The sequence below is a fragment of the Chrysochloris asiatica genome, unplaced genomic scaffold, assembly GCF_000296735.1.
Source record: "Chrysochloris asiatica unplaced genomic scaffold, ChrAsi1.0 scaffold00025, whole genome shotgun sequence".
NCBI classification, from domain to species: Eukaryota; Metazoa; Chordata; class Mammalia; order Afrosoricida; family Chrysochloridae; genus Chrysochloris; species Chrysochloris asiatica.
Window position 1 is genome coordinate 22707206 of NW_006408543.1, and position 9443 is coordinate 22716648.

Below are 9443 nucleotides of genomic sequence, written 5' to 3' on the forward strand. Positions count from 1 at the left end.
TGCTGAAGACCTGGGGAGCATGGGGGAAGGATTGCAGGGTCTACCCTTTGGCTGGTTGATGATTCATGGAGAGGATTGTAACCATGGCAATGAGATGATATACGATAGAATGAATGTAAAACTAATGTTCTCCCATGTAAACTATCACATAATTCACAATAAAACATTTAAGAAAAAAAATTCTTGATCACAAATGTTTGTCTCTTATGTTTGGCCTGATTATTTGGCAAAGATAGCGCAAGAGTCTTACTTAATTGAGTAGCTCTTATTGTGTTTACTTTGCAAATCCAGAGTGATATAGCATTGTTGTTGTTGTCGCTAAGTGCCGTTAAGTCGATTCCAACCCATAGCGACCCTGTAGGGTTTCTGAGGAGCAGCTAGTGAGCTTAAACTGCTGACCTTGTAGTTCAAACGGCTTTGCAGTTTGGCGCATTAACCCACAGAGCCACACCAGGACTCCGATATAGCATTGCACATCTATTAATACCTGAAAATTAATTCTGACTGTAAATTTCTATAGGGATCCCTGGTAAAACAGTGGTTAAAGTGCTCAGCTGCTAACCCAAAGTTTGGCAGTTTGAACCTATCAGCTGTTCCTCGGGAGAAAGATTGGGCAGTCTACACCCTTAAAGTTTCACAGCCGTGGGAACCCTATGAGTGCAGTTCTACTCTGTCCTATGACGTCACTAGGAGTTGGAATCAACTGGATGGCAGTGGGGATTTTACTACGGGGAGAAGGTGGCTGGAAATAGTTATAAAAAATAACAGGGTGGATTTTAAAGGTGTATATAATTTGGGTTTCTATCCAAAAGCTACGATACAAAGCCTGAGACATTTTCCGCACCCTATTTTGTCTGCAGTTATTATATAGTTGGATCAATTCCTCTGTTTTTGCAGACTCTGAAATTTGTTAGTGTTCCTGGCCTTGTAGGAAGTGACTGGCCTTCCTCCAGCCTATGGAACTGGGACCCTCTAAATAAGTTCTGAACCAGCTTTCATGGGAGGACAAATGTTGGGTTCACAGATGAAGTCAACCCTTGTCCTTCATATAGATGTGACATGCTTGACTAAATGAGCATCACTGTCTAATATGAGCCCTAGCTTGTTGCTGTAGGATAAGCACTGGACTGGTAGCTCCAAGATCAGTAGTTCAAGCCCAACTTCCACTTTCAGAAACCCTACACAGGTCGCTATGGGTTAAAGTGGACTCAATGGCATACAACAGCAAGAACAATTGTTAAATATAACACTCCGGGTCTGGCCTTGTTGCGCAGTCTTTTTATCTAATTGTTCTTGTTTATTTGCCTTTGAGTCAACTCCAGCTCATAGCAACATATTAAATATTCATGTAATCTTTCCACAAACTTTTTGAAACATCTACATGTAACATCAGGAACCAATGCCCAACCTTGTGCTTTCTTCACCATCATTATTGGATGTTCAAGTTCATTATTGTAGCCACTTTGTACTGTGAGTGTGTCTTCCAACTTAAGGGACTCATTTTCCAGCACTGCAACAAATAATATTGTGTTGTAATGAATCGTATTTTCACTGGCTTCTTTTCAGAATGAACTTACCGAGCTCATTTCTTCCTTTGTCTTGGATTAGAAGCTCTACTGAAAAGCTCTGCTGAAAGGAGCTCTGGTAGCGTAGTGGTTACGAATTGGGCTGCAAACCTTAAGGTCAGCAGTTCGAAACTACCAGCTGTTCCACGCAAGACAGATGAGGCTTTCTACTCCTGTAAAGATTTACAGCCTCGGAAACCCTGTACAGGGTCATTTTGAGTCGGAACTGACTCCATAGCACACAACAACAACTGAAAACTTGACTATCAAGCGGACCCTGTTGGTATTTGAAATACTGTAAGCATAGTTTCCAACATCATCACAATATGAAGGCCACCAAGGATACAACCCTAGTGTCAGTACAACAAACAAGCATATAGGTAATCGATTTGTCCAATTAAATCCTGGTAAACAGAAGAATGGTTTGTTGTTACTATTGTTGTTGTTAGGTGTCATTGAGTAGGTTTCTACTCATAGCGACCTTATACACAACAGAATAAAACACTGCTCATTTCTGCACCATCCTCACAATTGTTGTTATGTTTGGCCCATTGCTGCTGTCACTATGTCAATCCATTTCTTTGGGAGTCGGGGGTCTTACTCTTATGCTGACCTTCCACTTTATCTAACATCATGTCCTTCTCTAGGGACTGGACCCTCTTGTTAACATGTCTGAGTTTGAGAGATGAAGTCTGGCCATGGCTTCTAAGGAACACTCTGGCTATATTTCTTCTAACACAGCTGTTTGTGTTCTTTGGCAGTCCATGGTACTTTTACTATTCTTCTCTAATACCATAAATCAAATACATCGATTCTTCTATGGTCTGCCTTATTCATGGTCCAACTTGCACATGCATATGAGGCTACTAAAAACACCATGGCTTGGGTCAGGTGCACCTTAGTCCTCAGGCTGACATGTTTGCTCTTGAACTCTTTAAAGAGTTCTTGTGCAGCAGATTTTCCTAGTGCCATATGTCATTTGATTTCTAGACTGCTGTTTCCCTGAGTGTTGATGGTGGATCCAAGCAAACTGAAGTCTTTGACAGCTGTAATCTTTTCCCCTTATATCATGATGCTATTTATTGGTCCAGGGGTGAGTATCTTTATTTTCTTTACATTGAGGTGGAATTCATAATGCAGAATGTAGTCTTTGATCTTCATCAGTAAGCATTTTAAGTCCTCTTTACTTTCAGCAAGCAAGGTTGCATCATGTACATATCACAGGCTGCTAATGATTCTTCCTCCAATCCTGATGCCATGTTCTTCTTAATATAATCCAGCTTCTCAGATTATTTGCTCAGCATACAGATTGAAGAAGTAGGGTGAAAAGATACAACCCTGGTGCACACCTTTTCAGATTTTAAACTATTCAGTATTCCCTAGTTCTTACAACTTCTTCTTGGTCTCTGTACAGGTTCTTTATGAGCACAATAAAGTATGCTGATATAGCCATTGTTCCCGAAGTCATCCATAGTTTGTCATGACCTACGTAGCTGAAAGCTTTTGTATAGGCAGTAAAGCACAAGTAAACGTCTTTCTGGTATTCTCTAGTTTCAACCAAGATCCATCTGACATCAGGAATGATATCCCTCCTTCCCTGTCCTCATTCCTCTGAATCCAGTTTGAATTTCTGGCAGTTCTCCGGCAGTGTACAGTTGCAACCATTTTTTAAAATTATCTTCAGCAAAATTATACTTTCATGTGATATTGTTCCATGGTTTCCACATTCTGTTTGTTACTTCTTGTTGGGAAGAGCACAGATATGAATCTCTCCCTATCAGCTGGTCAGGTAGGTGGCCTCCAAATTTCTTGGCCTAGATAAGTGAGTTTTTCCAGTCCTGCTTTAGTTTGTTGAAAGATTTCAACTTGTATTCCAGCAATTCCTGGAGTCTTATTTTTTAAATTTATTTTTCCTTCAGTATCATTGGTTGGTAATCATATGCTACTTCTTGAAATGGTTGAACATTGACCATTTCTTTTTGATACAGTGACTTTGTGTATTCCTTCCATCTTCTCTTAATGCTTTCTGCATCATTCATTAGTTTGCTCATAAAATATGTCAATATAGGAAGTCGAGGCTTGAATTTTTTCTTCCATTCTTTCAGCTTGAAGGCGTTTGTCCCTTTTGGTTTTCTAACTCCAGGTTCTTGCACATTTTATGATGATACTTGACTTTGTCTTCTTGAGCTGCCTTTTGAAATGTTCTGTTCAGTTTTTTTTTTTTTAACTTCCTCATTTCTTCCATTTGCTTTAGCTTCTCTGTGTTCAAGAACAATGTTTGTTATTGAATCCATTCTAACAACTGTGTTGCTGTCAAAAGGATAGAGACTTAGTAAAAGTCCTGGTTTCTGAATTCTCTGCAGCCAGTAAAAATCAGGTATCATTTACAAATATTTCACTTTCATTTTCCAAAGCAGAATCTACTAAATTGAAGGCTAGAGATAGTTTCTTAAAAAAGTCAAAAAGAGTCTTCCTCTATTCCTATAGAAATCAAGCCTAGGCAGAGATGGCTGGCCTGTGCTGCTATATTGTCATGTGGATTTTCCAAAAGCCCTGGATTGTTGTACAGTTCCAGGGGTGCTGTTCACAAGGAGACCACCTGGGGCTGTGCCATGTGGCAGCTGATCCTCATCAGATTCAGAGAGCTTCGCAGGAGTCTTTAGGTTCTCTCATAGTGAGGCAGGTAAGGGAGACCAGAGCCAATTTCTCAGAATTCTAGTACATACATTGCAGGGCACCGTACACAAGGTAAAATACACTTCATGTTTGTGACTGTGTGATAAAGAAAAACAAAATGAAGACTGTTAAATTCTCTTTAGAAAAGCTGGCTCCACCAGCCAACCTTCCTTGGGCTCCTCTGTTGTTAAGTGCTGCTGAGTAGGTTCCAACTCATAGCAACCCTGTATATGGTTTCTGAGGTGGGTTTGAATTGGAACTACTGACCTTATGGTTCGCAGTCCAGTGCTGATGCACAGCGCCACACCAGAAGCCTTGAACTCTTATAACACTTTAACAATAGCACTATGGTATGAGTCAGAACCTACTGACGGCCCCTAACAACAACAACAACAACAGCTGAATAGAAATGACATTTAAACTCAACCTGGAAAGCAGTTCTCATCTGAAATTTGGTTTAAAATGATATCCAAATTATTTTATTTTTAATTCATCTAAAGTGAAACCGGAGTCCTGGTATGGCACTTTGGGTTAATGGCCTGGACTGCAAGGTCAGCTTGAACTGCATTGTTGGCAATTCAAACTCATGAAGAGCTCCTCAGAAACCCTATACAGGGTGACTATGTGTCAAACTGACTCAACGGCAGTTAGCATCAACAACATAGAGAAACTAATGTAGGCCTGTTGTTGTTAGGTGCGATTGAATCAGCTCCTACTCAGAGAGACCCTGTATAGTGTTTCTGCGGCTGTAAATTTTGTGGAGGAACAGAAAGCCTCATTTTCTTCCATGGAATGCCTGATGAGTTTGAAGTGTTGACCTTGCAGTTAGCAGTCCAATGCTTATCCTACAGTGCAACACCAGAGTTTCATGTCAGTAACTTAACTCAGATATCTTTAACAACATTTATCAAAATGGTAGATAAGTTTTCCTTAAAATACATGTGCTTTGGCACTGTGGGTTAATGCACTGGACTGTAAAGTCATTTGAACTATGAAGTTGGTGGTTCAAGCTCACCAGCTGCTCCTCAGGTACCCTATACAGGGTGGGTGTGGATCAGAACCACCTCAATGGCACCTAACAACAATAACAAAATCTCATTCTTTGAATAGGTTTTTAACTTTCTATACAATTGATTCAGTTATTACAATTGTTGTTGTTATTGAGTCCATTCCAACTTAGCCGAGGACTTGCAGTTGGGTTTGAACTGCCGACCTTGTGGTCCAAACTGACTTTGTGGTCCACTGCTTTATCCTGCAGTGCCACACCAGGACTCCCATTATTACTGTAATCATGTACTAATGCTGGTTTCTTGAGCCCTGACGTGGTGCTGTAGGGTAAACACTGGACTGATAACAGCAGTGATTTCAAACCCACTAACTTCTATTGGGGAATCCTGGTGTGGCGCTGTGCACCAGACTGCAAAGCCGTTTGAACTGCAAGGTTGGCAGTTCAAGCTCACCAGCCACTCCTTGGAAATCCTACACAGGGTCACTATGGGTTGGAACTGACTCAGTGGCTCTTAACAACAACAAAGCCTTTATTGGAAACACTATACAAGATCACTGTGAGTAAGAACTGACTTTACGGCGCACAAAACAATGTTGTTCTTAGTTTTGACAATTTTATCATCAGTGATTCACATTGAAGAACTTGAAGAGTATATTAGAACTCTGAGTTCAATCTTTAGAATATGTATAGTAACCTAAAATTATTTCAAAATAAAGATTTTATTAGCTGAAGCAAAAAAAAAGAAATATACATTCAAAGTGCTTCTCTAACTTTGTTTTTAATAACAGCTTCATGTACTGCTGCTGGTAAGACTGATGTAGACTCTTATGGAAATAGGACCTCCAGGAAAATCCATTCACTTTACCTCAGTCCACTCACTGCCCAATTGGATCCATGCAAACCTGAGGTACACATGTCAAATGTGTGGCTGTTCAAGATCAAAATTATGTTTATGTATTCTCCTCCATTGAAAACCTGTCTCCTTCCTGCAGAGTATACTGACAAACTATGGTATTGGATGGAAGAATGGACACTGCAGAGCTATGGAATCATTGGTAAGAGGCAGTGACAATCCACTGAGCACAAACTGAGTGCAAATTACATCATTATTAGTAGGACAGTATACTAGAAACCATGATCACATACTTCATGGTTGAAGGATATTTGCATCTGTTGACTTACTTTCCTTTGCATTGACAGAATTTAAAACTCGCACCAGATTTATTTACTAAGTAATTCCATTTCTCTGCTAACTCTAAAACACATTCAAATATTTCCTGAATTTTAAAAATGCATTTGGAGAAAAACAAAATGCCATGTTAATAGGAAATCAATTGGCAAGTGGAATTTACTAGAGTAGAGGAAAATATTGATGGCACATTTATTTCCTGGAGGCAGAGTACAGCCACCCTCAACATCAGAGCCCTGGATGGTGTTTCCTAAGTATGGTGGCCCACTCTGAAGTCCCAGAGGAGTGTAAGTGGTTAACACATGAAGCTGCTGATCAAAAGGGAGCGTTTGAGTTCACCTGGGGTTACCTTGGAAGAAAGACCTACCATCTACTTTGGAGACATTGGAAAGTGTATGCAGCACAATTTTACTTTGACACACATGGCATCACTAAAGGTTGGAATCCACTTAATGGCTAAAGGTGTTTTTGGTGACCCATTCTATAGGAATTCCTTCAAGTTTACTGGGGTTTTTGCTATATCCTTTGTGCCACATTTCCATAATCTATTTGCTTAGCACAACCTTCTTTATATTGTAGACTGTTTTTTTGAGTTTGCAGTGTTCACTGAAATACAACAATGACATTTTTTTTTTTTTTTTTTTTTTTTTACAGAGCTGTTGTGTAGTCTGAGACTTCATTTACTTAGGCATTGGTTGTTTGTACTGCCTGCTCCGTATCAACATATTTCTTTTTAGCTCTGTGGTTTTATACCTTTTGTTTTAAGATAGCTAAGAAATTCCTTCTGGATACTAGCACATGCTTTTCTGTATTTAAACAAACCAAACTCTGTCCAGACAAACCGCTTTATCACCACTTTCAATACAAGCAAATGATAAGAAGAGTGCTTATATCTTACCCTGTGAAGAAACCCCTTAGAAAATTATAAGTCCAATATATTTTTGTCATAGATGATGTTGTTATACAGATATTAAAGATTAGATTTCTTACATGTTTGCCATTACAAAAGAACTCCCCACCTCTCACCCCCCACCCCACAAGCACTCAATAACCTGAAACCCTGCATTTTCTGTGGTCTTGTCATTATGGTTCATAACTGTAACAGACTTCTCAGAAACACAACCTACTCCTTATGAATAAAATGTCTCTGCATCTCTGAGAAATATCCTCCCAACTTTGAGAAAGAGGTGCTTACTGAGCCTCAGTGTGGAAGCCCCTTAGTGCATGGTTTTCATCTCATAGAAGAACAGCTGATAAGTCCTGCACCCTTCTTTAAGCTGGGGAGACTTTCAATCTCTAGGCGGGTTCCATTCTAATTAAATGTGGATCCTTTGTAAACCACAACTCAGACTTTTTATGAATTCAGAATATGCTGGCTTCATTATTCTTGTCAGGAGGCAAAACTAGACCATGACAGATGAGTTTCTGAGCACTTGATGATCATTCATCTACAAAACATAATAGTTTGATTCTTTCACTTAGGGCTATTTACTGAAACAGAAGTTGATTAATTGAAGCACCGGCCGTGGGTAGATTCTCATTCGCCCTCTCTCCTGAATCCACTCTTAATGTATCTCAAAGAAATCATCATTAATATTACATTACTAAAGGAGAGTATGGTGACTCATTGCCTCTAGAGAAATTGTATGATTTCATTAATCTCAAATGAGTGCATAAGCAGTTTTCAACTCTATTATATCTTTGTTAAACATATACTTACATATTATTAAAAAATTGTACAGAATTTAAAATATATGAATGTGCCTAAACTAACAAAATGAGCCACGGTGTGGCACTGTAGCATCAGGCATCAGACAACTAACCACAAGGTTGGCAGTTTAGATCCACCAGTCTCTCTCAGGAACCCTATATAGGGTCGCTATGGGTCAGAAGTGACTCTATGGCACACAACAAAAACAACAACAATGTACTTAAAGATATCATTAAACACAGTGACAATAATAATAATAAAACAGAATTTATTCAATACAAAGTGTGGGATAGGGATTTCATATTTATTATTTCAAATCTAAATAGTAACTTTTGGAAATGGGGTTTCTTATCCCCATTTTACAGATGAGAAAATGGAAGCCCAGAGTAAGTGACTTGTCTAAGATCAAAACCTCTGAAGTTTTTGTTTAAAGTAGTTCTTAGGCTTTTAAAATGTTACTCATAGGACCAGAAAATCATTAAGGCATAGCTTCGTATCTTTTTTGTCTCTTTGATTCATTAACACAGTATGGAAAGAAGTTGTTGTTATTGTTGTTTTTGTAAGGTGTCCTCAAGTCAGTTCTGACTCCAAGTGACCTTATGTACAACAGACTGAAACACTGCCCAGTCCTGCATCACACTCAGAATTGTTGTCACGTATGAGGCTATTGCTGCATTCACTTTGACAATTCATCTCCTTGGGGGTCTTCCTCTTTTTCATTGGCCCTCCACTTTACCAATCATGATGTCCTCCTCCAGGGAACGGTTCCTCCTAATTACATTTCCAAAGTATGAGAGACGAAATCTCGACATCTTGGCTTCGAAAGGACATTCTGACTGTAGTTCTTCTAATACAGATGTGTTCTTCTGACTGTATTTCTTCTAATACAGGTGTGTTCTTCTGGCAATTCATGGTACTTTTTATTTTATTTTAATGTTTTATTGTGAATTCTGTGATAGCTTACATGGTAGAACATTAGCTTTACATTCATCCTGTCGTATATTGTTTCATTGTCATAGTTACAATCCCCTCCATGCATCATCAACCAACCAAAGGGTATACCCTGCAAGCCTGTCCTCCACCCCAACCCCAGTTGTCAGCACACAGCCCCTCTCCCTTTCGGGGTCTGAAGTCCCCAGCAGCTCCATCTCTCCAAGTCTTCTTCTCTGCCCCCATCTCTGGCGTCACTACTCCTCTGGGTTGTTGTTGTTGTTAAGTGCCATGGAGGGTTTCTGAGGAGTGACTGGTGAGCTTGAACCACCGACCTTGCAGTCTGGTACACTAACCCACAGC